The sequence below is a fragment of the Nannospalax galili genome, unplaced genomic scaffold, assembly GCF_000622305.1.
Source record: "Nannospalax galili isolate Female #2095 unplaced genomic scaffold, S.galili_v1.0 scaffold139, whole genome shotgun sequence".
In the NCBI taxonomy this organism is placed as follows: domain Eukaryota; kingdom Metazoa; phylum Chordata; class Mammalia; order Rodentia; family Spalacidae; genus Nannospalax; species Nannospalax galili.
In genome coordinates, this window is record NW_008345884.1 from 3,248,195 (window position 1) to 3,257,203 (window position 9,009).

The 9,009-nt window shown below is 41.4% G+C and overlaps 1 protein-coding gene across 1 annotated transcript in view; it reads right to left on the reverse strand.

Annotated features, from left to right (window-relative positions):
• Lifr (LIF receptor subunit alpha) overlaps positions 1-9,009 on the reverse strand; it is a 113,989-nt gene that overhangs the window by 70,696 nt on the left and 34,284 nt on the right. The window lies entirely within an intron of this gene.

Below are 9,009 nucleotides of genomic sequence, written 5' to 3' on the forward strand. Positions count from 1 at the left end.
GGCCACGCCCCGGTCCCGCCCAGGCCACGCCCCGCGCGTCCCCGCTGCCCCCGGCCGCAGCAGCGCGCGCACCGGAGAGGCTGTCGGCTAGTCGGAGTTGTGCGGGCACGCGCGGGCCGGGCGCCCAGGGTGGTGCTTCTGCGGAGACTGGGTCGCGCGGCCAAGCCTCGCAAGGTCATGGAACCTCCGGAGAGAGCGCGGCCAAGGCGCCTGTGCGAAGCCTCGGGAAAGGCCGGCGGAGCCCAGTCGGCCCCGCGGGGACCAGCGCGACTCCCGGATCGCGGTCCGTGCGCACTGCAAACATTTCGTGGAGGAGGGGGAAACGAGGGGTCGCCCTGAAAACGCACAGGGACGCAGCGCTTAGGAGGCCTGCTTGGATATTTTTCGATTTTTATGTATTACCTAAACTGCCCGAAGACGGAGGAGCTGCCACTCAGGTCCCCTTCCTTCTGGGTGCAGGGCTCCCTCTGCGCCACAGGGCCCGCGGGCCATTCTGAGAACATCCTGGAGCCATCTAGTCGTGCCTCCGAGGCGTGGTGGGCTTATTTGTGCAGAGAAGAAACGGATCCCTTAATGGGGTGAGATTTTTCCTCGGTGCATTGTTCCCATTTCCGCAGTTTCACTTGGCCTCGGTGTTCTTCCAGAGTAATGCACCAAATGAAATTAGCTGGAGAGTGTTTTATAGCGCAGAATCGTGGTTTGAAGATGTTTATGCTCTGTGCCGGACGCGTTTGATGGTGTTCTCTTCGGCACAGTTAATTTTGCAAAGTTCAGAAATGTGCCAGATAGAGCCTCTGGCACGCAGTCACTGGGTTCTGCAGACACACCTTTGATATTCCGCTTGGTTTTTGTGTGTGTGTGTGTGTGTGTGTGTGTGTGTGTGTGTGTGTGTGTGTTTCATCTGTGACTTATCTGATGCACCAACACCAAGATCAGCTTGTTTGTCTTGTCGAAGACCTTTACATGAAATTCTAGAGAATTGGCAGAATGAAGCTCATTTTCTAAAATAAAAATTCCCTGTTAATAATGTAACCCTAACGAGAGCAACAAAAGACCTTGGAAGTACACTGAGGGAAAAAAAAAAATAGATTCCTTAAGCAAAAATATGTTTCATGGCAAAACATAATCCCTATAGGTGTCCTAATGGCCAACTCCCATTAAAGTGCACATTTTGAAAACTAAAACTAAATGCTTCCTGTTCATCCTTAAGTGTGTTTCTATTATGTGTACTGGAACCCCCATTTAAGTTGTACCATATTGTTTTTTGTTCAATCATTCTTTTCCATGGCATGGAAAATTTATTATTCATATTGGAGAATACTCTGCCTTTTCCATTAGATACAGTACATATGGCCCACGGTACCAGGATCCCACACAAGTATTTTCATTTGTTTTCAAATCAGAGGAAAAGCAAATAGATTTAAGAAAGTGTTTTGATAGATAGTAATATAGTTGTCTTTGTACTAAGGCAAACAAAATACAACTTTTCATTCTTTTTAATAGCAAAAGAGACTCTAAACCTCTTCAGAGTCCAAGAAAAGCTTGTTGCAGCTTTTTTCACTTGTGGCTGCAAAATCCCTTCCATGGAAAAATTTTCATCCCAGACACCAGGACAGCATTTGTGATTTTCACATTGCATAAAGTGCTGACCTCTGTGGCCTTGCTCTGTCTACATGCCTTTACTATTTAATCCTCACAACACACCTGTGAATTAGGTACTGTTCTCACAAGTAGGGACTGATGCAAGTTTTGTGGGGCCTGAAATTTATGCAGTTTGGGTGGTCCTCTCAAAAGAAAAAGCAAAGCAGCATCCCCAACCTGCTCCGGAGGCACTCAACCACAGGGCAGACTGACAACAGAGGTATCCAGCAGGAAAGAGACCTGTCTCAGCTGATAGTAATTAAAATATCTTAGTTTTAACAAATTGAACAAAAATACATGACCACATAGACATATTGCCAAAGCCTTGTGTACGGGCCAAGGAAAACTGTAATGGAAGCTTGTGCTTCCCAGAAAACCTGCCTCTAATGTGTACCCATTTTACAGGTAAGAACTTGGGGATTTATCACAGCTTGTTAGGGGCACCATGATACCTGCATTATACTGAGGAATGGTTTGAAGAGTTGCAGTATGGACACTTCTTCATGAGAAATAATGGCTTCTATATTTATGTAAAAAAAGTGAAGTTTGTTTTCTTTAAAACAATGGCTTTAAAAATACATTAGCATAGCTGGGCGTGGTGGCGTCAGTAATCCCAGCACTCGGTAGGCAGAGGCAGGCAGATCCCTGAGTTCGAGGCCAGCCTGGTCTACATAGTGAGTTTTAGGACAGCTGGGGCTACAGGGAGACCCTGTCTCAAAAAGACAAAAAAAAAAAAAAAAAAAAAAAAAAAAAAAAGATACGTTAGTAGTATCTGGAATATGACCAATTCATAACCGACTTTGGTGCACTTGATGTGATTCTGCAGTCCGTGCTGCCAAGAGTGAATTATTTTTGCCTATTGTATAAAAACATAAGTTAACGAGTATAGATTTGTAAACAAATTTTTAGCCTAATTACAAATGTCATGGATTGACACCATTTTTATGTGCCTTATCTTGGACCAGTTTATTCTATAAATACTGTTTTATATAATATTAATTACACTTTCATGAGATACTGTAAGATAAGTAACCAAACAAGCATTTGTTTTCAGTTTAAATTGTATAATACAAACAGCCTGACACATGTTCATGACTGTCAAATAAAACAATGAAGTAGAGATAAATCATATAATTAAAAGAAGTAGAAGTGTAGGTTATATGACAAGCTGAAATTGAATGGGAATGAGGCAGGATGATACCCACTACTGATGTGTAAATACTTGCTGAATTAACATTTAATTACTTTGTGTTTAAGATTTATGTTTTTCCACTCAGCAATTGGCTGCTCTCCCTGTTTTGTTCATTTGTCCTCCTCCTCTTTCTCTTCCTCCTCTTTCTCCTTCTCCTCTCCTCCCTGTAAATTGAATTTTATTTGAAATTCTTAAATGTGAAATCATGTTTAAGTAAAAAAAAAAAAAATCATGATGACACCTGTTTTGAAAGTTCTGGGCCTGAACAGCTTTGTCCTTTGCAAAGATCAGTCGCCCATAACAGCAGCAAACTTGAGATGATGTGAGGTTTGTTATTGAATTACAGCATCTTGGCCCTTCAGAAGGCTTCTCTTGATGAATGACCTAATATGTACAGTGTTTGTCAATCAGCAAGACAAGGTAGGACTGTATTTCTGGAGAAATTTTGGAACCCAATGAGAATCTATGAATTAAGCATAGTTATTCACTGGTGAATGGTTGGAATGGGTGAAACCATTCTTCATTTTAAATCTGACTGATAAATGTAGATTTAAGTCAGTTTATTTAGCGCACAGTTTTGGACAAGATTCAAAACTTTGATTAGATCCCAGTAACAAGAAGACATATGAGAGTAATCAGCTCATTGTCTCTAGATCTCATTGTCTCTAGTCTTTACCCAAAGTGGTTTGGAATGCTATTTAATGAGCATCAAAACAAAACAAAGCAAAACAAAAAAACAAATAAACAACAACAAAAAAAAACCATGATAAACACCATGAAAGAAAGTTATCTACCCAGAATTCTATTTACAATATTCTCTTTCAGATAAAACGATTCCAGGGGTGTTACATAAAATATTTTGGCAACTCATTACATCCCTAGCATGGCCCAAGAGAATGGTATTTTGTTTGTTTGCTTTTTGTTTATTTATATTGTGCCTTTTTCCAAAAGGGATGTAAGGATGGTTTATATGTAAACAGACAAAAAAAAAAAAAAGAAAAACTAGCAAAGGCAAACAATAGTATATGAACTCTAAACTCCAGGCTTCCTCATAACCATGGAATAGGGAAATGAGAGTTTTTGTAACTCTCCTTGTCAAGTGGAAGTGATCATAGCATCATTTAGGAGAAAGTCTTTCGTGGCCTAAGCCCTGCAAGGAATCTTGTCCGGAGAGATAGCTAGACGTCTAAGCCAAAAAGAACCTGACCCAGCATTTTGGACCATCTTTTTATAGCAAGCAGAGCTAGTATTTATTTTTTCTGGAGAATAATCTTGAAATTGCTATTATTGAAAATAAGTACTGAGTTTCCTACATTTGTTTTGTTTTACCTTTTGGTGTTTTGTTGTTGTTGTTTTTCCTCATACTGGCCATTGAAGCCAAGCCAAAGGTGTAATTTCAAATCTTAGTTTTCCCAGTTTCCTTCTCTAAAAAGAGAGTAACTAAAAGCACCTGCCTCAGAAGGTCGTCAGAAAAATTAAGTGAATTAATTTCTGTAAAACCACTTATTGCTGTGTTTAGTTTTCCTCAACCAGGTTGACTAAGTGTATGTTTTCCCTACCATTGTCTTTGATACAGACTACCTCAAATTCTTTTTGTGAAAATGAGTGTCCCACACAAAGCAAGTGCTAAAAACTTGCTGTGCATGTCACCACTGTTCTCATTTCTGCCACCAGTCTTAAATCCTTCCCCGCAAATACAACACCTAGTTTGGCAGAGGAGTGATAATTAAAATGGTTGGAACCACCAGCTATCCAGAGAAGGCAAAGCTTGGGGGCTTGTGAGAAGTGGGTAGATCTGAGATACCTACAGAATGTTCTCTGTTCCTACTGACTCCCTTATACTCTGTGGGGGCTTAGAGAGCAGTCTCTTTCAAGAATCTTCTTAAACTTCTTATACCAGTCTCTTTCAAGAATCTTCTTAAACTTCTTACACTGTGGAGAGGTTAATTGCCTCTGGCTGTTAGAGCTGACTTCCTGAGCTAGAAGTTTAGGTAGGTGAGGATCTTTGGGAAGAACAGTACACTGGGACAGTCACTTGAAGGCGGGGATATCCCCGAGGAATGAACCTTGTCCTTCTGTCTCCATCCCCTCCATCCCCTCTCTATACCTCCCACAGGATCCCAGTGAGCTCCTGTTTGACAGGAATATTCATTTTGCATCCTCCCTGTTCCTCTCACTCCGCAACCTTGTTTCCCTGCTGGCCTCTACCGTCTTCTCTTTTTGGCCCGTTTCCATACACCCCAATCTTAGCTTGTATCTTCCCTCCCTTTCCTCCTCCCGCCTCCTTTTCTTTTACAAAACACTCTCCCTGGTCCCTGCTTTTCTCTTTCTCCCTTCACAGTCTTCATCTGTTGCCCAGAGTCAAAGCACAGAATTAAAATGAATGCTACCTTATTTCTTACATCAATCATAGACCCAGAATCCGGTGCTAATATTCTCAGTTGAGCTAATGGATCCCACAAAAGAGCAATTTGCTCCATTCTCGTTGGTGATATTAAGCCCATTATTTAATTTATTCCTACAGCACTCAGTGCCTTGCCAGAGGCATCTTGTGCAGATGGAGCAAGAAACCAGAAGATTAAAGGATTGAGCTGAGGTCCAACCAGAGGTAGTGGGGTGGTATAAAACCCAACCCAAATTCCTTAAATCCCTGAATATATTATTCTAACTAATACACTTAATCCACAGACTTCACTATTCTGTGTAAAACCAAAAAACAACCATAAGAGAGATTTTGTTTCTAGTTTTCGACTGTGAAGAATTTTCATTGGTTACACATTTACCAACAGGCATGACTCAAGGTCACTGAAATACTGGGTGGCTGGAAAATGAGAGCATTAAATAATTAAATAGCAGTAATGTCCCTATGGGTTTCTTCAGGGACCTAATCTAGTACACTGCCTGGTCCCCTATCAGAAAACAAAAGTGGCCATCACTATGACAGCTCTGGTAAACAGGGACATTTGTGTGGCTGGTTTCCCCACTGGAATGAAAGGTAACTGAGGTCACTGCTCTCAAAGGAGAAGCCTGCAGCTTGGAATTTTTCTGTGACATGCCTAAGAAACTGTGGATATGTTTGTTTAATCAGCAAACCTTATGCTTAATTTTCTGATGAAGCTCTTGCCATGAACTAATTAAATCAAGGTATTGTCCAGCCCAAGCTTGAGTGCACACAGGACATCATTCTAATCCCTGAGTCTAACCTCAGTGGATTTAATTTAAGAAAGTGAAACAGTTGCACGGGTGACCCTTAAGGTGGAAAGTCACTCACTGTTCATTGCTTATTAACTGGGCACTTTCTTTTTATAATAGTTATCAGTGCTATTCTTCAGATGAAGAATCAAAAGCTCAAAGAAGTAAATTAATGAAAATTTTTGCACACCAATCTAATCCCAAAGTCATTAATCTATAAAAATTTAGAAGACAGCTGAAAGCAGGTCACTAGATATCAATATTGAGCATTTATGGAACACTTGCAGCCTATCAGGTACTAGTTTGTCCCACCCACCACAACACTATGAGTGTGCTGTAGAAAGGGTTGCCATCTCCATTTTTACAGTGGCAAAGGGGTTAAGTAACTTGTCACGGCCACAGCCAACCACTGACGACAGTGTTGAGGGATGTATTAGTTTTCTCTCTACCTCCTGTTCCGCTATGTTCCATGAGCCTTAGGTATAGAGGTTCAACTGTAGATGGGGCACTTAGGGCTGGGCATCTCTCTCTCTCTCTCTCTCTCTCTCTCTCTCTCTCTCTCTGTGTGTGTGTGCTTGTCTGGTTGACTCCTTTGTAAAGACATTGGGGAGTTAGAGTTTTATAAAAAAATAAAAATAAAAAAAATAGCTCCCCGATCAAAGATGGTAACACTTCATAAATTGCAGGTCTTCTTAGAAACTGGAGTTCACAGTGGATCTTCAATTATAACATAACATGGTGTTATAGATGTTATATAGTTATATAATGAACATAACACAACATAACAACAGATGGGAGGCCACTCCCCAACACTCACAACTCTCTAATTTTAGTAGCATATCCTGATTGTCGTTTAGGTTTAGAACCTCCACTGCCACCCTTAGTCCCTGAAACTCTGGCAGGTCTGTCCCCATTCCTTGGCTTCAGAATGGTAATGTGACTAGTATTTAACAACCAGTTCTCCAAAGGGAAGTATCTTTGATTTGTAGCATTTGTCAATTTCCATAGTGCAAATTACTCTCGTCATGGCCAACCTCAAGCTGCAAAGATGAGCTCACGAAGAAAGATCACTGGAAAGAGAAGCCTGGGAACCTTTCACACAGTGTTTCTATGACTCAAACAAAATCAAGGCTGTTTTCATCTGAGGTCCAAGTGTTCCTGGGTCAAAAACAATGGTACTTAAAGCAAGAGGCACTGAGTTTGTGAATAAAGAAATTCCAACCATTTCTGGTGATCTACAACCTACGGAGCTCCCTTGGAAAGAGACTTCCTGAGCCTTCAGCCCAGAGAAGGGAAGAGCTGAGAGGTGGAGAGACCAAACTATGAACCATCATTCAGGTCCTTGGATATAATCCAGCCTGAGCCTCTGGACAGTTACGTGAGCTGGTGAATCCCTTCTTCCCCTTCTTCTTCCTTGATGTGTTCCTCCTCTTACTGAACTAACAAGTCACATGGAGTAGAATGAAATGGAGATTAGAATAGAATCTTTTGCAAAAGAGAAAGGTAGTGTTTGAGCCAGCCTCAAAGAATAGAATTTTGATAAGCAAAGTAGGAGGAAAGAATTTCAGGTTTAAGTTTGGAATTTAGGGTGGGCAAAGAAGTTTGCCTACCCAGATTGTAAGACATGGAGCAAGTAGATGATGTTTGGCTATTAGAAGATTTTAAGCGTTATACGAATTCATAGCATAGAATTTTCTATTATTCTGTAGGCAATGAGGAGCCACTTGCCTTTGAACTTGTGGAAAGGTTCTGGAGACAGAACAGTGGACTGTAGTCTGAGTGAAAGAAACAAGACATTAAACAGGGCAGTTTCAGTGACAAATGCAAAAAGTGGCAATGTGGTGGATGTCATTGATATGGTGCTGAGACTTCCCCTTCAAGAATAAAGGTCTTAGTATTCACATCAGAGGGAGGACTGCCAGCAGAGATCCTTCAGCTGTCAGCTCCATTTACACAAGGCCATGCCCTCTTCCTGGGGAGGGTGGAGCCCAATGATTGATCCCTGTTAGGAATATGAAGGATTCTTCTGCCTTTCATCACATTCCAGGACCACTCTAAGAGCCATCCCAAATGCAAGACAGATATTGTAGATATGCGGATATCGCAGATAAACCCTCTGCCCAACCCTACCTCATTCCCTTTTCCTTGAAAGGCTGTTAATCTCCCTTAGTCCCTAACCTCATAGGGAATTGCACCTTCCAAGATGCTGGCTGTGTTGTCCAGCTCAGTCTTTGTCAATGTGTATAGCAGAGTGGCTGAGAGGAAGGCTGCTGGACCCAAACAATCTGGATTCAAATGTGGCTTCACAGTTTAATAGGTTCGTAACTATAAGCAAATTAAACACGTTATGCTTCAACTTGCCCATCTCTAAGGTGATGTTAATAACAGCTCATAGGGCTGTGGTCAGGATTCAATGAATTAGTCTAAGTAGAGTATTTTAAAATGGTGGCTGTCCTCTAATAAACACACACACACACACACACACACACACACACACACAAAGCATTGATGTGTAATGATACCTAGAGATTACTTAAAAGGCATGCCTGCGCCACCAACCCCTGTGGTCGCCCACAGTCATCAAACTGAGTGCTGTTCTTGCTGAGATCCATGACCTCAATGAAGGGCTCTTTCACAGCTGTTCTGTAGGGATATCTATTCACAGAGCTCTTGTTTTTGTCTCAGGAACATTCTTTAATGAGTGAAGATATTCTTGCAAAACATTCTGGAATTCTGTGCTTTCCTGGGGCCCTTTCAATCTGGACAGAGACCTGGTTTTATAATGAAAATTATGCTTTTCCAATGCGGAATTTTTTTGTAAAGCACAAAGCATCATATTTATAAATGAATAGATTCACAGACACTTGCAAACTGAAAAAGACCCTAGAGATTCCTTAGTCAAAGGGACAAGAAAACAAGGAGATTAAGTGACTTGCCTAATTCATACAAACTCATCCAAGTTCTTGAAGGACAAAATTACTCAA